Consider the following 21,367-nt stretch of genomic DNA (forward strand, 5'->3'; position numbering starts at 1 on the left):
TATGTCCTTCAATAAAATAATTTTACTTTAAGATATTTACATTGAAGTAAAACTTTTGCACAGGTGCAAAAAGAACTATATTCTAAAATGTTTATTGAATGAATACTGTTTGTAGTAGCAAAAAATGACATACAACTAAAGTAAAATGGATTAAGTATATGATTTTCATAAAATGGAATATTTATACCTCAGTCAGAATTGAATAAAGTAGTTTGATCTGTTAGAATGAAAGGGAGAAAAGAACGGAACAGAAGCAGCTCAATGGCAACACAGATTTATTGGGAGAAAGACCTGCGGAGAGGGGGTACCAGCTAGTACCAGAGCCCCCTTCCCGCTTACAGGCTGGACCAGTTACAGGCCCGGGCAGGAGAGGTCTGGGATTGTTGTGAAAATGGGGTGGGGGCGGTGTGTTTGGCTGCTGATAATGAAGGAATTTAGTGCAGCCAGGGGTTAGGCCTGGGACCTGCCTGACAGGATGTTTCTCACAGCTCAGGCCCTGGTGGAATTTTCCACTCTGACCAGTTTGTAAAATGGTGAGGGTCTGCAAAATAGTGCAGCTTGGGCTAACATTCTTATTTCTTACTTTAGTATAAAAAGGAAAAAGGGCGTCGTTGATCATCTGGCTGCTTCCTGCTGGATAGGGGCGTTGTGATTAGGGCCTGGGTTCTGGAGCTTCCGAATGGCTTCCTCGTAGGCTCTGGTATTAGACGTGGCAAAGGTGAAGGATATTATCAATGTGTTTTTGCACGCTTGCCTGGATAAAACAATTCAGCCTTTGGGAAATGAAGCGGGATACAAGGTTAAATATGTATGGCCCAATCATTAGTAACAGGAAGAGGAAGATCAGGGGTCCTAGGAAGGGGGCAACCCAGGGTATCCATCTTAGAAGGGATGATCCTTGCCACCATGAGTCAGCGACTTGACGTCAAAGCTCTGCAGCCATGTCATGAAGCCTACAAACTGCGATATGAACAATGCCAGATTCATCAACACAGAAACAGCATTCTTCCTGGAGGTATATGCAGGTACCCCCTTTCTCAGGGGTTAGTAGGTCCAGCACTCTCCAGTTTTGAAGGATGACTTCTACGAGGAAGTCTAATTGTCATTGGAGACTGGTAATGGAAGTGTGCATATCTTCTACAGTGTTAGAAAGGGTTGTGAATAGTGTTTGGTATGAGGTGATTGAGGTGGTTATGCCTGCTATTCCAGTGCCTAGTGCAGCAGTGATGCCTAATGCTGTTAGCAGGGTGATGAGATGTAGAGCCCATTTATTTCTTACGGGTGAAGAGGAGATAGAGACTTCTACAGAAATTAGAATAGTTTGGTTAGGGGGTAGGATGTTGATGGTTGGAGCCTGAAAGACCAGGTGCAAGTTCCTGACCAGTTAGCTGGTAGGCAAAGATATCAGTTTGTATCACACAAAAAGAAGAGACTGGGGGTGGACAGGCAGAAGTTGTAGGTAAAGGTAAGTAGCCATGAAAGGGTGCTTTCGTTTTCCCAAATTGAGTAACTGCCAGCCAGAGCGGCACCTGTAAGGGACTGATAGGGAGTCTTGGCTGGGGAGTTGATGAAGGCTGTTTGGTTTTGGAGAGAGAAAGAAATTGTCTTTGTCAACTGTTAGCCGTTGCTGCCCCGGTGTGGTGGCTGTCAGGTACCAGTCGCAGGTGAGGGAATTGTTACATTTTTTCCAGGGGGCACCTTTAAACTGGAGACATAGAGAGCAGAGTTGGCAGCGGGGAAGCCAGGAATTGGATGGAATGAAAGAAAAGAGGATCCGGTGGCAAGGTGTAGGGATGTGTGGATGGTAGACGAGCCAGAAAAGCGTAACACCTTCTGCCAGGCAGAGGTGGATCTGATTTTGTAATTAGGGTGTAGAATTGATGGTCTACAGGGAGTGCAGGGGTAAAAATAAGACCACATAGGGACTGGGGAACCTGTCCCACCATTGTGGCGTGGGCTGGATTAGGGTAGGCTCGGCTGAGACATAAGGGGGGTGGGGATATGAAGGAAGTTTGAGCAGAAATGGTACCCCCATATTGGTGGTTTAGATGATGTTGTGTTGGTTTGTATGGATGTTAGTCCAGAAGCGATTAGGTGAAGGAGGGCAACAGCTCTACCTGAAACCATGCTGAGAGAGCTGAGTTTGGAGGAAAGGTGTTTAGTTGAGTTTCCAGGTTATGAACCGGTTTCAGAAATGAATCAGCCAAGAATGGTATAGCCAAGTAAAAAATGTGTAAGCTCATGTTGGACTGTGTCCACGTAAGTAGGTCGGCTGGAAGAGCCGTGAATCATTGGGTGTGTGTAGAAAGACAAATCCAACAGTTAGAGGAGAGGGGAGACTGTGACTGACTTAATACGTGGTGTGTGAGGCTGACGAAGGGGGCCCAGCTGTCAGTGATTGGGGGTGGGGACTCAGAATATCCCATAAGCAGAGAAGGCAGAAGGAGAAAAAGGAGATTTGTGTAGGTGTGAAATCCTGGAAGGTGCCTTGCAGCCATAGCTCCTCAATTAGCATGAGGAATTGAGATGGATTATCTAAGGGCGTGGGGAAGGGGTACCAGGAGAGATCTGAGACAAGGTATGAAGTAAAAGATTTAAGATTGGAAGTGGAGAGTGTCATGGGCCAGTGCCTTTCGGATGGGTGACTTCTGGAATTCTTGTTAGGCACAGCGAGGTTGGTCCTGTGGGAAAGGAAGAATATTTCCAGGGTGAGGAGACTTTGGGGTGTGGGTCGGGTGCCTTTTTAAATTTGGAATGGTGTATACAATAGGCAAAGGATGTTAACTTTGCAGCAGCAGGGATGGTGAATATAACCTGATAGGGACCTTTCCATTTTGTTGGAGAGGGGAGGAGGGGTCTGCTGTCTGCTACCCAGACCCAGTCTCCCGGCTGTAAGGGTAAGAAAGTGAATTGGGAAGAATCCTCAGGTTTGGGGAGGTGAGTGTCAGTGTACTGTCGGACTAGGTGTTGAGTGAGGTGCAGTGCTGGCCAGGTGTCCTGTAAGGGAGGGGATGGAGCAAAGTTCTGCAGGACGAAAGAATGTCCATACATAAGTTCAAAAGGACTTAGATTTAGAGGTTTTCGGGGGAGGGCCCTGAGGCACATAAGGGTTAAGGGAAGAAGTGATATTCAGTTTTCATTTTGATCTCTAGGGAAAGTTGGGTTAACTGTTGTTTTAAGAGGGCATTCGCCTGTTCAAATTTACCCAAGGATTGGGGATGATAGAGAATGTGAAAAACCCATATGATGTTTAAAGCCTTAGAAACCTGTTGAGTGACTTGGGAGATAAGTGCTGGTCAATTGTCCAGTTGTATAGATGAGGGGAGGCTGAATCAAGGGATGATGTGTGTGAGGAAGGTAGAGGCAATGATGTGTGCCTTTTCAGTGGTAGTAAGAAAGGCTTCTATCCACCTGAAAAGGTATCTACTATCATGAGGAGATATCAGACTTTCTTTATGGGGGAGCGTATGAGTGAAGTCAATTTGTCAATCCTGTCCCGGCAACTGGCCTTTGGGCCTGAAGGGAGGGAAAAGGAAGCAGTCTAAGGGCCCCTGAGGGGAAGTCTGACTGCAGGCAGAGCAACCTTTAGTGAGGCGGTCCAAGCTGACGGCCATGGTAAGGGAATGTATACAGGTTTTTAGAAATTGGAGCAATGGGAGATAAGCCATATGGAATTGGTTATGGATGTGGGTGAGAACAGAAAGTTTTTGGGTCTTGGGTAGGATGAGTTTGTAGTCTAAGTAAATTCAGCTTTCCTTATGAACAGCCCTGGAGCCAGCAAGGCACTTTTTTCTTCTTGGGTGTATGCTAGGGAAAATGGGCAATAACAATAGTGTTCTAAGGGCTGCCCGTCAGGCTGCCGAATCTGCTAAGAAGTTTCCCTTGGTTATGGCATCTGTAGCCTTTTGGTGTCCCTTGCAATAGATAATGATGGCCTCTAGTGGTAGTTTAGCTGCCTCCAGCGGCTTGTGAATGAGTTTGCCATTTATTATGGTGGTTCTTTTTGTAGTTAGAAAAACCCCTTTCCTGCCAGATTACAGTGTGAGACTGTAGGACGTGGTATGCATATTTGGAATTGGTGTAAATGTTGACCCTCTTTCCCTTTGCTAGAGTGAGGGTCCTGGTTAGGGCAAATAGTTCTGCTTGTTGTGTGGTGACATGCGGTGAGAGAGCATTGGATTCTAGGAGTTTGTTTTCGGCGATGATGGCATAGCCAGATGCCAGATATGGTTCCTTAAAAGAGCTTCCGTCAATGAACCATGTGGGTTCCTTCCACAAAGGGGCTTCTGAAATGTGTTGGAAAGGGGAGGAGAGGGAGGCTAAGAGGTCTAGGCAAGAGTGAGGGATTCAGAATTGGAAGTACTTATAGGGAGGAGGGTGGTTGGGTTTAGAATTTTGCATCTCTGGAAGGTGTTAGAGGGTTGCTGTAAGCTGGATGGTGGGAGGAAAAGAAGAGATCAATGGCTCATGGGGTCCCATAAGTTATGGGAAGATGCAATAGTAATGTGCTGGTAGAGGGTGAGTTTTTGTGCCTCTGAGGCCAGCTATGTAGCTGCACCCAGAACTTTCAAGCATGGAGGCCAGCCTTGGATGACAGAGTCCAGTTGTTTTCAGAAGTATGCAATGGCTTGTGGAGTGTTGCCACAGGTTTGGCAGAGAAGTCCAAGGGCAAGGCCTTGATTACAAGGAACATACAGGGTAAAGGGTTTAGTGGGATTGGGTAGTCCTAGTGCTGGGACATTAAAAGGGCATCTTTCAGTTTTTAGAAGTGGGAGTTAATGGGCAAGCTGGGTCCAAATGTTCTAGGATGGACCCACGTGATGCTGTGCAGAGTGGTTTGGTCAACAGGCCAAAGTTAATGATCCACAGCTGGAAGTACCCCACAAGGCCCAAAAAGGAAGGGTCCTTCTTGGTGTGGGGAAGGGAAATATCCTGTATTAGCTCCTTCCATCGGGCTGGCATAGCTCAAGAATTAGGGGTTAGGGTGAGTCCAAGGTTAGTGACTTGGGTTTGGGCTACTTGAGCCTTCGTAGGTAAAACCTGATATCCCTGGCCATGGAGGAAATTTAGAAGTTAGGTGATGTGTTGATGGATAGATCAAAGGAGGGACTACACATAAGGAGGTTATCGACGTATTGAAGGAGGCTGCTAGGAGCAAGGGGAAGCTCAATTAGTTCCTTGGTGAGAGCCTGCTCAAATAAGAGGGGGCTACCCTGGAACCCCTGTGGGAGTACAGTCTGTTAGTTAGGTAGATGTGTGAGTATCTGGATCTGACCAGGTGAAAGCAAAAAGACTTTGGGAAGCCAGATCCAAGGGAATAGTACTAAAAAAAAAAAAAAAAAAAAAAAAAAAAGTCCCTTAGATCCAATACAGAGAAGTGTGTGGTAGATGGGGGAATATGGGAGAGTAGAGTATAGGGGTTGGGGACCACTGGATAGGTTGGTACCTCCACTTGGTAAATGACATGGAGATCCTGGACCAAGTGGTAGAATCTGTCTGTTTTTTTGACAGCCAGGACAAGGGTGTTGTGGGGACAGTTAACAAGTTTGAGAATCTGAGCTCGTAAAAGCTTACAGATAATAGGTTTGAGGCCTCTGAGGCTGGCTAGGCTAAGGGAATATTGAGGCTGATGAAGGAAAATGGAGGAGTCTTGGAAGGTTATTTTGACTGGGATGTGATGTGTGGCTATTGTGGGTTTAGAAACGTTCCACATTTCAGGACTGACAGAAGGTAACAGGGTGGATAGCGAAGATGAGGGGGAGGAGAGGGAAGCATCTGGGCAGCAGAGTAAAATAAAAGGGGTAGAATTGGAGGAGGCTAGTTGTATGGGGGCCTGGAATTTACTCAGTATATTCCACTCCAAGATACGGGCAGGACACTAAGGGATAATTAGGAAGGAGTGGATGAAGGGGGTATTGAATAGGTTGCATAATAGGGGACCAGTATGTGCCTAGAGGGGATTCCATTAACTCTCACAATAGAGACAGAAGAACTGAGGAGGGGTCAAGAATATTCTGATAAAACTGAGTAACTAGTCCCCAGATCTAAAAGGAAGAGTGTGGGCTTACCAGAGACTGACAGTGTTACCCTGGGTTCCGAGGTGGTGATGGCGGTGGGGGCAGTGGACCCCGGGCCCCGTCAGTCTTCAGCAGCCAGGTCTAGAATGCTTGCCAGACTGGAACCAGTGTTGCAGGACCTGTTTGAGTTAGAGGTGGTCAAGTGGGGTGAAGAGTCTTGTTGAGCGCAATCTGACTTCCAGTGTCCCTTGATACCACAGATGGGGCAAGGTTTTGATGGCGGCACAAGATTGGGGCAGACTCTTGCCCAGGGACCCTATTGGCTACACTTAAAACAGACTCCTGATGGGGACTGTCATGAGGTTGAGGATTTTTGTATGCATTGGGAAATCCTGTTGTATGGCAGCTGACAGCATCTGGTATTTAGCCTGGTCTCTTTTAAGCTTTTGGGTTTTTATTTCTTCCTCTCTATTGTTAAAGACCTTGAAGGCTACTTTGATTAAGTCTCTTTGGGAGGTTTGAGGACCATCCTCCAGTTTTTGGAGTTTCTTTTGGATGTCGGGGGCTGACTGGGAAATGATGTGTAAGTGGAGGTAGATTCTGTCCTCGGCAGTGTCAGGGCTTAAGCTGGTATATTTAATCACGGCCTCTGAAAGGCAGGAGAAAAAAAGACCAGGGTTTTTGTCAGGGGCCTTGAGTGATTTAATTATCTTTTCATACTTGACAGCCTTAAGGGCGGTTTTATTCATGCCAGTTAGGAGGCATGTTATCATATGGCCTAGTTTCTGTCTGTCTGCAGAAGCCGCCTGATAATCCCAACTAGGGTCAGTTCTAGGAATAGCTGTGGTTGTGATTGGGTTATGGGCAGCATCTAGTCAGTGGAAGGTGTCTGCTTGGGCCTGATCCAGATATGTTCCCAGTACCCCAGGATGAGGGAGGAGGAGAGGATGACAGAAATGTCATACCAGGTAAGGTCATAAGATTGAGTGATATACAGAAATTCCTTGCAGAAGGATGTGGGGTCTGTGGAAAAGGAGCCAAGTCTCTTTTCAATCTGAGAGCCATCAGCTACAGAGAAAGGAACATGAACTCAGACTATGCCTTCAGTCTCCATAACCTCCCACAAGGGCCTGTGCCTGGTTTTCAGCAGCAGAAGGGGGCTGAGTATGAGCTCAGTTATGGTGGGGAGAGGGTAGAGGACAGGGGGGTTGGAATAAGTGGGTGGGGGAGCTGAAGGGGAAGGAGGAGGAGGCGGTGGTGGGAGTGGGGCTGGGGGGCGGGTGGGGATTTGTCATCTGGATAAAAATCAGAGGAGGAGGAGGAGGAGGGCTTGTCTGGAAGGGGAGGCATTTTGGCAGATTTCTTGTTTAAGAGGAGCAGCTGGTAAGGTGAACAGGACTGACAGAGGGAATTGGCAAAAGCCTGGATCTAGAGCATCTCGGACCACTTGCCATTGTGCTGGAGGACATTTTCTAAATCATGTTGAATTTGGAAGTCAAAAGTCCCATTTGGGCCAGCAGCCATCATTGTCCAGCTTATACTGGGGCCAGGCCACATTACAAAGGAAAATAAGGCATTTAGTTTTAATGGAGTCGGGCAAGCCCAGTGCTTGGAGGTTCCAGATGAGATATCTTGAGAGGGCTGTCTTGAGGAGATTTTGAGGAGCCCTGCCCCATATGAGTGGCTGGGAGGGTGAAAAATGTGGAGTAGGGGAGTGAGTATCCCAGTTCTAACCATGAGAAGGGTTGGAGAAGAGCTGGGGTGCCCCCGTAGCTCTTCATGGTCCCCCAGAAACCAAAGTGGTCAGAGCGTGAGTATTCTGAGGGCATCCCCTGAGAAGGCAGGCCAGGGTCACCCAGTGGTGACCGGGGAATCCTCTTACCTGGCTGGGGTTTTCTGGCTAACAGGCAGAAATATGAGACGAATCCAGAGGGTGGAAAGGGAACCTCACCCACAATTGGAGGCTGGTGTTGGATGCAATGGGAGTGGTCCTTGCCAGAGCCACAGAGAGGAAAGAGGGGGAAGGAGAAAGCGGTGGGAGGATTGGGCCAAGAGAAAGGATTCCTCTATAGAAAGACGAAAGTGGACAGGGCTGGGAACCGGAGGCCAATCAGGATTTGGGAATTAGCCCAGGGCGAGCTGCCGCTGCCTCTTTCTTCCCAGGTTGCAAGGAAATACCTCTCCCTTGTGGGATCCAGACCCCATCCCAGGTTTTGCCACCAAATGTTAGAATGAAAGGGAGAAAGGAATGGAGCAGAGGCGGCTCAAGGGCAACACAGGTTTATTGGGAGAAAGGCCTGCAGATAGGGGATGCCAGCTAGCGTCAGAGCCCCAGTCCTTCTTACAGGCTGGGGCAGTTCTAGGCCTGGGCAGGAGAGGTCGGGGATTGTTGAGAAAATCGAGGATTGTTGAGAAAATCCTTTAGGAAGGAATTTACTGCGGTCAGGGGTTAGGCCTGGAACCTGTCTGACAGGATGAATTTATTGCCCTCAGGGTTTAGGCCTGGGACCTTTCCAACAGGATGTTTCTCACAGCTCAGGCCCTGGTGGAATTTTCCATTCTGACCAGAGTTTGTAAAATGGTGGTAGTCTGCAAAATGGCGTGGCTTAGGCTAACACGATCAACATGCATCAATTTCACAGACAAAATATTGGGCGGAACACCCCAGGATAATACACAAAATGAAACTGTTTTGGTAAATACTGAAAACATGCAAAACAACATAAATGTTATTCTTATATACTAAAATATGTATTAGGATCTTAATAATATACATGGAAAAATAAACACAAGAAGGAGAGGGAAATAAGATTACATTATAGCACAAAAAATATTTTAATTTCATTTGTAATGAATTATTTGTTTAAAGAGAAGCTAAAGCAAGTATAAAAATGTTATAATTTAATAGTTGGATGGTATGCATTTAGGAATTTATGTTAATCCCTTTACTATTGTGCCTGTTGGAAATATTTCATTATTAATGTTAAATACTATTTTGCAAAGATAAAACGGTATATTAATAAATTTATAGCAATATAAATACATAAATATGATGAAAAATCAATTATAGTAAAATGTTAACATTAGAAGGCTATGAATATTTGGATGTTCAAAACCTAATTCTTTCAATATTTCTGAACTTTTAAATATTTTATAATAAAATGAGTAAAATAATTACAGATCAATTTCTGAAATGAAATGAGCAAATGATACAACAAAGTGAATATTTATTTCTAACAACCCAGCAGTTGTTTGTGTTATCTATAAATCAATGATAGGGTGAAATAAAACCTCTCGGATTGGAACAATAAATATGTGTGGTAAAATTTTGATACTAGCATGCAATTCACTTAAATGAAAAAGAAACAAGGAAAATATTTATCCCAATATTGCCAACACAAAGAAATAAAAATGAAAAATAATTAAAAATTGGACAAGCACTAAAAGCAGTATTTTAAAAAGTCTATTTTAAATACAATATAGAAGATGAGTCTAAGAAATATACACATACTTTATTTTCCTCAAGATTACTGACTAGAGATTTTTCCAACATGCCTAATCCATTTAGACGAGCAAAACTAGCGGTTCTTCTCTGAAAATTATATAACAAGGAACACAGCAGTTAAGTAGAAAACTGAAAAAAAGTTCTGAATCTGGGAAACAGAAGGAAGGCATGAAGTTCTCTTGGCTGGGACCAGCTCAATACTGGGTACAAATCCCCAACATGGGAAAACCTGAGTGAGTGCTTCTCTGCAGTTCACTTTTCCACTGCGGAATGGTGAAATCCAGGCCACAGGAGAGCACCTTAACTCTCTGAATCCCTAGATCTAACTTGGGTAATGGCCAGGCGACTGTAAGAAGGAACTGCTCTGGGAAGTGTTCCATGTACTTCCCCAGACTTGGGTACCTACAGAAAAAATGACATTCTAGATTTTAACTCTTGGCAAACTCTGTAGGGTTAAGGGAGCTTGTGGCAGTGGTAGTCTTTGGCATTAGAGAGACTTGCACTGGGGCATGGACAACTAGGGCTCAAACAGGAGGCGCTCCCACAGGCAGAACAGAGACATGAGTGTAGTGTGGACTCCAGCTACTGGTACCAGAACTGAGCTTCTCTCCTGGGACCAGAGCAGGAAGAGAATTTCCTGGGAGGCATGGTATTGACCAAGTCAGTGACTTGTAATACTAGGGACTTTGTTGGAAACTAGAAGCAAATTGTAGTGACTAGCCAAATATTCAAACTGCCTACCACAATTGGTACAGGAGAGTGAATGATGTCAGGTCTGGGGTGTGAGGGGGAAGCACATTTCACTTCCACTGGTTAAGAATGTGGCACTGGCACCACCCCTCCCTCTCTGTGCTGAGACCTTGATGAAGAAGCAGTTGCTCCTCACCCATGCATTTTTACAGAGGCCCGAGTACCATGATGCCACCCCCAATAGGGCTGGTGCTTTAATCCACCATTGAGGATCCTGAGTGTAGGCTTCCCAAGCCTGGTTCCAGTTAGTTTCAACTCCAACCCAAGGCAGAACATGAGACTCATTCCCCTGAACATTCCATGGTATAATGCACCACCTGGGCCACTTGAGCAATTTTCTCAGATAAAGAGGTTGGGCATAAATACTTCTGCTATCACTTTAGCTGGCTGTAACCTGCAGGCACCAACTACTGGCATGGAGGTGAATCTGCACAGCCCATTACAATAACAGTTGACATAAGAGCACAACACTCAGGAATGATAAAATGTTTTTATGACCACTGCTACCTGCATGAGGCATGCCACCCCAGCTGTTCAGTTCAGGAAATCATGAGAGCACTCACCCATTTAGTATACTTGGCATTTGAGAAAGATTACTGGCATTTGTGAAAGATCATATTAAGGGTATTTAGAAGCAAGGAAATCATACAATCTTTGCCACTGCACACAGCCAAACAGCCTTACACAACATACACCAGAGTCACATCAAGAATAGCCTCCCCCATGAAAGTACATTCAGAAGTAAAAAAGGACTAATACTCCAGATATGCCGTGATCAATGTAAAGATACAAGAATCATGAAAAAGCAAGGTATATGACACTTTCAAAGGATTGCAATAATTCTCTAGCAATAGATTCTAACAAAAAATCCTCAAAATACCAAATAAGTCAAAATATTGATTTTTAAAAAGCTCAATGAAATGCAAGAAAAAATCTGAAACCGATACAAAGAAATACAAAATCAATTCAGAATACAAACAATCAACTTATCAAGAATATAAATATCTTTAAAAAATCATGTCAAATTTTCAACAATATACCAGAACAAGCAAAATAAAGAATCTCAGAACTTGAAGACAGGTGTGTTGAAATAGCCCATGAAGACAAAAACTTTTAAAAAGAATAAAAAAGAATAAGAAAGGCCTTCAAGACTCATGGGACTAAAAGCTACCAAACTTTCAAATTATTTGTATTCCCAAAAAGGAATAAAAATTTTAAAAATGATATAAAACCTATTTAAAGAAATAATTGATGAAAGCTTCCAGATTATGCAAAGAAATGTAGACATACACATACGGGGGGACCAACAATCTCTTGGAAAATACATTATAAAAAGGAATTCACTATAGCATACTTTCATCAGACTGTCAAAAAATGTGAAAAAAAGAATTGTAAAATTATCAAAAGTGTCTACTGACCCACAAGGAAACCCTATCAGACTAAGTGAAGACATACTAGCAGAAAACTTAAAAGTCAGAACAGAATGGGATAGTATTATCAAACGCTTAAGAAAAAGCTGCAATCAACAATTTTATATCCAGCTAGATTAAGCTTCAAAGAAGGAGAAATAATTTCCAGAGGAGCAAATGCTGAGGAAATTCATCACCACTGCACTAACTTATGAGAAATTCCCAAAGGAATCCTAAACATGGAAATTAAAAGTCAATATTCACCATCATGGAAATACCCAGAAAAACTAACCTCACAGGTATTATAAAACCATCACACAAAGGATGAAGAGAAATAAATCAAATGGTGATTCAATAGAATATCACCAAAGAGTAACAATTTATGAAACAGTTGGATAATACTTTCATTTATTTATTTATTTATTTATTTATTTTGAGGGAGAGTCTCACTCTGTTGCCCAGGCTGGAGTGCAGTGGCGTGATCTTGGCTCACTGCAAGCTCCGCCTCCTGGGTTCACACCATTCTCCTGCCTCAGCCTCCCGAGTAGCTGGAACTACAGGAGCCCGCCACCACGCCCGGCTAACTTTTTGTATTTTTAGTAGAGACGGGGTTTCACCATGTTAGCCAGGATGGTCTCGATCTCCTGACCTCGTGATCCGCCTGCCTCGGCCTCCCAAAGTGCTGGGATTACAGGCATGAGCTACCGCGCCTGGCCTGGAGAATACTTTTATACATTTTTATTTTTTTAACAATATGACAGTAACTAAATGTTACTAAACACATTATTAACCCTGAATATAAATGGATTCAATGCTCCACTTAAAAGACACAGATTGACAAAATGGATTTAGAAAATTATGATCCAACCATATGAAGCTTACAAGAAACTCAGTTTACCTGTAAAGATACATTTAAACTGAAAGTAAAGTGTGAAAAAAAATTATGTGCAAATAGAAACAGAAAGCAGGAGTCACTATATTTATATCAGATGAAACAGTCTTTAAGACAAAAACAGTAAAAAAGGGCAAGATAATCATATTATAAAAAATATGGCCAAGTAATCAATTCAGTAAGAGGATATAACAATTCTAAATTTATATGCACCCAACACCAAAGCTCCCAACATTCATAAACGCATATTAGTTGACCTAAAGAAGAGATATACAGCAATTCATTAATAATGGGGGACCTCAACGCCCCACTTACAGAACTAGACAGATCAATGAGGCAAAAAATACAACACGGAAACTTTGGATTTATGTTGAATTTTAGACCAAATAGACCTAACAGGCATTTATAGAACATTCTACCCAACAACTGCAGAATAAACATTCATTCTTCTCATTGCACACGGAACATTTTCCAAGACAGGCCATATGTTAGGCCACAAAACAAGTCAACACATTTTTAAAAACTGTAATCATATCAAGTTTCTTCTCAGACCACAATGGAGAAAACAGAAATACCAAGAGGAAACACTGAAAATATACAAATGCATGGGAATTAAACAACACACTCCTGAATATTTAGGTCAATAAAGTTAAGACAGAAATTTAAGAAAATCTTTGAAATGAATACAAATGGAAATATATACCAGAACTTCTGGGATATGGCAAAGTGAAGAAAGTTTATAGCAGTAAATGCCTACGTCAACAAAGTAGAACAATCAAAAAATAACAACCTAATGTTACACCTCAAGAAACAACCAAACCAAGAACAAACCAAACCCAAAATTAGCAGAAGAAAATAAATAAATAAATAAATCATGGCAGAACTAAATAAACTACATCAAAAACCAAACCAATACAAAGGAATCAATAAAACAAAAAACTCATTCTTCAAAACAAAAAAGATTTCTGTTTTGTTCTGATAAACAAAACAAAACAAAACAAAAAGAATTGATAAACAACTGATAAACCACTAGCTTGACTAACCACTGCAATTCATACCACACACATAAAAATGATCATCAGATACTATTTTGAACAACTAAATGCTCACAAACTTAACAACCTAAAGACAATAGATACATTTTGGGACACAATTAACCTCCCAAAAACTGTAAAAAGAAAAAGAAATGGAAATTCAGAACAGACCAACAATGAAGAAGGAAATTGGAACAGTAATAAAAGAAAACCCCCAAAACAAAAAAATCCATACCCATACAGATTCACAGCTGAATTCTACCAAACCTACAAAGAAGAATTATACCAATACTCCTGAAATTGTTCCAAAAATGTGAGGAGGAGAGAATTTCCCTTACTTCATTCTAAGAAGCCAGTATCATCCTGATATAAAAACCAAACAAAGACACAGAAAATAGAAACCAGAAAAAGTACAGACCAATAACACTGATGAACATTGAAGCAAAAATCCTCAACAAAATACTAGTGAATCAAATCCAACAGCACATCACAAAGATATTACACAGTGATCAAGTGGGTTTTATACCATAGATGAAAGGATGGTTCAATATACACACATCAATACATGTGATACATTATATAAAAATAGTTGAGAATAAAAATCATATGATCATCTCAATATACACAGAGAAAACTTTTCATAAAATTCATCATCCCTTCATGATAAAATCCTCAATGAACTAAGAATAAAAAGAACATAACTCAAAATGACAAAGACCATATACAAGAAATGCAAAACCAACATCATAGTCAATAGAGAAAAGTTGAAATCTTTTCCTCTAAGAACTTAAATAAGACAAGAACGCAACTTTCACCACTCATATTAAACATAGAACTAAAAGTCCTAGCCAGAGCATTCAGGAAAGAGAAAGAAATAAAAGCCATCTAAGTTGGACAAGAGGAAGTGATATTATTGCTATTTGCAGATGTTATGCTTATGTATCTATAAAATCCTAAAGATTCAACCAAAACTCTCCTAGATTTGATAAATGAGTTCAATGCAGATCTAGGATACAAAAGAAAGGTATAAAAATCAGTAGCCTATCTATACAACAATAATCTTAACTGAGAACAAACTCAAGAAGGAAATTCCATTCACAATATCTACAATAAATACTCAGGAATATATTTAACCAAGAAAGTGAAAGAAAAACTGCAAAACACTGACAAAAATAAATCATAGATAATACAAATGGAAAAACATTTCATGCTCATGAATTGGAAAAATTAATATAGTTAAAATGATCATACTGATCAAAACAATCTAGAGATTAAATCCAATCATGTCAAAATATAAATGTTACTCTTTCACAGAATTAGTAAAACAATAGTGAAATTCACACAAAACCAGAAAAGTGTGTAGATGGCCAAAGCAATCCTAAGTGAAAAGAACAAAGGTGGAGGCATCACATTACCTGACTTCAAATTATACTACAAGGCTATAGTAACCAAACAGCACGAAACTGGTATGAAAATAGACATATATGTTAATGGATCAGAATAGAGGACCCAGAAATAAAGCCACATGTCTACAGCCAACTGATCTCTGACAAAATTGACAAGAACATACATTGAAGAATGGCCCTCTTTTCAATCAATGATGCTGGAGCTCTTGCACTAACACTGAACAGAAAACAGTGGATACTTCCCTGCCCTGAGCAACCACTCCTGATTGTGGAGCACTGAGAAGGCGCCCAGACTTGTGCCTGCCAGAAGCCCACCCTTGAGCCAGCACCATCTCCAGCATGACCACGTGCCCCATGAGCCAACATCTGAGCCAAAAACATTGCCAGCATGACTACAGCCACCATCAGGGGCTGCCTGTACCTCCCTCCCACCCTGCATTGCCTTCACCACTGTGGTGAACATTTGCAGAGAGGCAGGCACCCTGGCACCAACTTACCACACTGCTGTAGCTGCTGCTACTGCTGCTGCTGGCATGTGTGAATGAGGAAGGATCTGGCTGTAAACATACTATAAAACGCTTTGGCTGACACTACCCATTGGAGTGTAGTGAACAGCAGTCTAGGAGCACCTTGGCCCTCATAGCACAGTAAATTCCTAAATTCAAGGAGGCAGAGAACAAAGTTGAGACCCAATACAAGTTCCCCACAGTTAGAGAATGCAGTCCAAAAGTTGGGAGGTAAGCACTGGCCACCTAAAATCCTTCAGAAATGAAGCCAGTTGGCTGTAAGGACTAAGATCTGAATATTTTTAAATCTTGTCCAAATTCCTATGTAAGGGATCTGAGGAGTCATGCCCTACAAACTATAAATTATCATCTGATGGGTTTTATTTAACCCTATATATTGTGACTTACTTTCCAATCTGACTCTGGCATAAACTTATGTGACAAAGAAGAAAATAAAAACATTTTACCCCAAAATCCTTCTTTGTCATATTTTGAAATGGCCCTTCAAAGCCATCCTTTGTGGGGGAAATTTGCATATGTAAAGACTCTCTAATAATATAGCTAGATCTTTTTCTTCCAGGCCGTCCCAATCCTGAAGATACTAACTGACATTCTAGCACCTTTTAAAGATCTGAATAGGAAATATTTGTCATCTATTGTCTCTAATGGCAGCCACTATGAGACTTCAGAAATCTTGGTCTCCGTAATCTTTTATCTTAACCTGAACATTTCCTTTCTATTAATCCCAGGTCTTTAGACAAACTCAACCAAGAGTAAACAAGAAAATGTTTAAATTTACCTATAGACTGGAAGCCCCTTCTTCGAATTTTCCTGCCTTTCTCGACCAAACCGATGTATTTCTCAAATGTATTTAATTGATGTTTCATGCCTCCCTAAAATGTATAAAACCAAGCTGCACCCCAACCACCTTGGACACATGTTCTCAGGACCTCCTGAGGGCTGTATCACAGGCCATGGTCACTCATACTGGGCTCAGGACAAATCTCTTAAAATATTTTACGGAGTTTGACGCTTTTCATCAACGGCTGCATCCAACTTATACCACAATCAAGCCCTCAAAGTAATTAGATAGGATAAAATAAAATAAGCAACAGCAAAGATTGTAGGAAGATAAGCACAGAAAGAAGAGAAAGAATCAACCCAAGAATCCTGACAACTCAAAAAGCCCGGGTACCTTCTTTCCTCCAAATGACCACATCACCTCTCCTGCAAGAGTTCTGAACCAGGTTGAGATGGCTGAAAGGACAAAAATATAATTCAGAATATGAATAGGAATGAAGATCATTGAGCTACAGGAGTACACTGAAACCCAATCCAAGGAAGGTAAAAATCATGATTAAACAATTCAGAAGTTGACAGACAAAATAGCCAGTATAGGAAATAACATTACTGTCCTGATAGAGCTGAAAAACACACTGTGAGAACTTCACAATGCAATCATAAGTATCAATGGCAGAATAGACCAAGTAGAAAGAAAGAATCTCAGAGCTTGAAGCCTATCTTTTTGGAATAAGACAGGCAAACAAGAACAGACATAAAAATAATGCAAAGGAATGAACAAAACCTTTGGGAAGTATGGGATTATGTAAAGCGACCAAATCTACGATTCAATGGTGTACCTGAAAGAGATGGGGAGAGAGAATGGAATCACTTGGAAAACATATTTCAGGATATCATCCATGAGAACTTCCTCAACCTAGATAGAAAGGCAAACATTTAAATTCAGGAAATGCAGAGAAGCACAGTTAGATACTTTACAAGAAGATCATCCCCAAGACACATAATCATCGAATTCTCCAAGGTCAAAATAAAAAAAATGTTAATGGCAGCTACAGAGAAAGGTCAGGTCACCTACAAAAAGAAGTCCATTAGACTAACAGCAGACCTCTCAGCAGAAACCCTACAAACAAGAAGAGATTGAGGACTAATATTCAACATTCTTAAAAAAAAAAAATTCCCAAACCAGAATTTCATATCCATCCAAACTATGCTTCATGAGCAAAGGAGAAATAAAATCCTTTTCAGACAAGCAAATGCAGAGGGAATTTGTTATCAGCAGACTTGCCTTATAAGAGCTCCTGAAGGAAGCACTAAATGTGGAAAAGAAAAACAGTTACCAGTCACTAAAAAAACACACTGATTTGAAAACACACCAGTGACACTATAAAGCAACCACATAAATAAGTCTGCAAAATAACCAGCTAATGATGACAGAATCAAATCCACACCTCAATACTAACCTTGAATGTAAATATGTTAAATGCCCCAATTAAAGTCACAGAGTGGCAAGGTAAATAAAGAAACAAGTCCCTAAAACTATGCTATCTTCAAGAGACCCACGAAATAAGACACAGGAAGACAAATACCTCATGTTCTCACTTATAAGTAGGAGATAAATGACACGTAAACATGGACTTAGAGTGTAGAATAATGCACAATGTAGACTCAAGGATGGGAATTTGGCAGATGAAACATTAATTAATGGATACAATGTACATTATTCTGGTGATGGATATACTAAAAGCCCTGACTTCACCACTATACAATATATCCATGTAACATTATTACACTTGTACCCCATAAATTTATACAAATAAAATAAAACGAATAGAGTCATACAGCCTACTGGCATGCATGTACAATGTGAAATATATTAGAGTATATTATTTTTCTATTTTTTATTATTGATATGTAACATAAATTTTACTATTTTAAAATGTGTACTTCAGCAGTTTTCAATATATTCACAATGTTGTGCAAATATTACCACTATCTAATTAGAGAATATTTTTCCATACTCCCATGTTCACTAACATATACTCTCCATCATCTTCATCTCTAAGTCATTGGCAAACATTTATCTACTTTCTATCACCATGAAATTGCCTACACTTGACATCCTTTTTCTTCCAGGGAGCATCTTTTCAACATTCATCCATTTTGGAGCACATATCAGTAATTAATTTATTTTTATGGCCCAATACATTATTGTTTTGCTATACCACATTTTGTTTAACCATTGATGGACATTTTTTTTTGTGTACAAGATTTTGTTTGAAAATATGGTTTCAATTCTTATGGTTATAGAGTTAGGATTAGAATTGATAGGTCACATTGGCATTCTACAGTGAATTATTTTATAAACTGTGAAAGTATTTTCCATAGCAGCTGCACTATTTTACATTTCCTCCTTCAATATATGAGGATTCAAATTTTGCAAATCACCAATACCATTTATTTCCTTATTAAAATAGTTATAGCCATCCAGGTGGATATAAAGAATATCTTATTGGTTTGCATTTCCCTATATGATTAATGATGTTGAACATAATTTTGTGTGTTCATTTGTCACATATATGTCTTCTTTGGAGAAGTATCTATTCACATAACTTGGTTATGTTTTAATTGATCAAATTATTTTTGTTTTTCTCTTTTTATTGTTGTTTTAAGTGTTCATTATATGTTATGTACACTAGACTCTAATCAGATACATTGATGGCTTGAAAATGTTTTCACTAATTCTGAAGATTGTCTTTTCATGGTAGTGTCCTTCAATGTACAAAATAAATTTCGAAGTCAAAGTTATCTGTTTTGTCATTTCTTGCTTGATCTTTGTGTCATACTTAAAAAAGGTGCCTAATCAAATGTCATTAAAATTTTCATTTTTTATCTAAACATTTTATACTTTTACCTCTCACATTCGCCTTTGATCTATTCTTAGTTAATTTCCATACATGTGAAATATGAGTGCAACTCCATTATTTTGTATGTGCGTATCCATTTGTTCCAGGACCATTTGTTGAAAAGGCTATTCCTTCCCCATTAAATCGTCCTGGCACTCCTTTTTAAGATCAATGGAATATTAATGCATGGGTTAATTTCTGGACTCTGAATTCTATTATTTTACCTTATATAGGTCTACCCTTATGACAGTAGCACATTGTCTTAACTACTATAGCTTTGTAGTAATTTGTGAAAATGGGAAGTGTGGTTCTCCAAATTTCCTCTGCTCCATCAAGATTGTTTTGGCAATACTGAGCCCCAATTTTCCAATTTTATGATTAGCTTGTATGTTTCTGCAAAGAAAAGACTGTTGCAGTTTTGAAAGGGATTTCAGAGAAACTTAGAGGAAAAGACAAACTTTATTTCCTTTTATGCTCACCTAACACAGCACAGAACACTACACTTCTATTATTAATATGTGAGGATTATTTCCTCACACACCAAGCAATTCTTCATTGGACATCAACTGGGTATTCCATTATTCAATTCAATTCTGACAGTATTTAGTTGGGTTGGATAGTGTCAGATCTTGTGAGATATCACAATATCATATCTCACAAGATCTAGTGTGCTAAATCTTGTGAGATGGAGCCCTCACAGGTTGAGGGCTCTATCTCACAGGAATGTCCCCGCTTCAACACTAATTGGAAGTAGCAGGTTGTCACCTGTACTTCTGAGTGTCCAGCTATGTATCAGAATTCCCATAGCTCCCAACTTAGGTTTACTTGGGTAGGACAGCTTGTGGAAATAAGGAAACATGTGCATTTACTAATTTAGCATTTTTTTAATGGAATGGATTTTTATTTTCTAGAATTTTTTTATTACACTTTAAAAGTTCTAGGGTACATGTGCACAATGTGCAGGTTTCTTACATATGTATACATGTGCCATGTTGGTGTGCTGCACCCATTCACTCATCATTTACATTAGGTATATCTCCTAATGCTATCCCTCCCTTCTGCCCCCACCCCATGACAGGCCCCAGTGTGTGATGTTCCCCACCCTCGGTCCAAGTGTTCTCATTGTTCAATTCCCACCTATGAGTGAGAATATGCGTGTTTGCTTTTCTGTCCTTGCAATAGTTTGCTCAGAATGATGGCTTCCAGCTTCATCCACGTCCCTACAAAGGACATGAACTCATCATTTTTTATGGCTGCATAGTATTCCATGGTGTATATTTGCCACATTTTCTTAATCAAGTCTATCATTGATGGACATTTGGGTTGGTTCCAAGTCTTTGCTATTGTTAATAGTGCCACAATAAACATACGTATGCATGTGTCTTTATGGCAGCATGATTTATAATCCTTTGGGTATATACCCAGTAATGGGATGGCTTGGTCAAATGGTATTTCTAGTTCTAGATCCCTGAGGAATTGCCACACTGTCTTCCACAATGGGCGAACTAGTTTACAGTCCCACCAACAGTGTAAAAGTGTTCCTATTTCTCCACATTCTCTCCAGCACCTGTTGTTTCCTGACTTTTTAATGATGGCCATTCTAACTGGTGGGAGATGCTATCACATTGTGGATTTGATTTGCATTTCTCTGATGGCCAGAGATGATGAGCATTTTTTCATGTGTCTGTTGGCTGCATAAATGTCTTCTTTTGATAAGTGTCTGTTCAAATCCTTTGCTCACTTTCTGATGGTTTTTGTAGGTTGCCTATTCACTCTGATGGTAGTGTCTTCTGCTGTGCAGAAGCTCTTGAGTTTAATTAGATACCATTTGTCTATTTTCGCTTTTGTTGCCATTGCTTTCAATGTTTTAGTCATGAAGTCCTTGCCCATGCCTATGTCCTGAATGGTATTGCCTAGGTTTTCTTCTAGGGTTTTTATGGTTTTAGGTCTAACATTTAAGTCTTTAATCCATCTTGAATTAATTTTTGTATAAGGTGTTAGGAAGGGATCCAGTTTCAGCTTTCTACATATGGCTAGCCAGTTTTCCCAGCACCATTTATTAAATAGGGAATCCTTTCCCCATTTCTTGTTTTTGTCAGCTTTGTCAAAGATCAGATGGTTGTAGATGTCTGGTATTATTTCTG

The 21,367-nt window shown here is 40.5% G+C and overlaps 1 long non-coding RNA gene across 1 annotated transcript in view; it reads right to left on the minus strand.

Annotated features, from left to right (window-relative positions):
* Positions 1–1,738: 1,738 nt before the first annotated feature.
* LOC116811734 (uncharacterized) overlaps positions 1,739–21,367 on the minus strand; it is a 114,179-nt gene continuing 94,550 nt past the window's right edge. Inside the window, exons 2-3 of the long non-coding RNA XR_004370520.2 lie at positions 6,069–6,196; positions 1,739–2,681 (exon numbers count right to left, since the gene is read on the minus strand). This is a non-coding gene — a long non-coding RNA (uncharacterized LOC116811734). The remainder of the gene's footprint in view (positions 2,682–6,068; positions 6,197–21,367) is intronic.

The sequence above is a fragment of the Hylobates moloch genome, unplaced genomic scaffold (assembly GCF_009828535.3).
Source record: "Hylobates moloch isolate HMO894 unplaced genomic scaffold, HMol_V3 SCAFFOLD_7, whole genome shotgun sequence".
NCBI lineage: Eukaryota > Metazoa > Chordata > Mammalia > Primates > Hylobatidae > Hylobates > Hylobates moloch.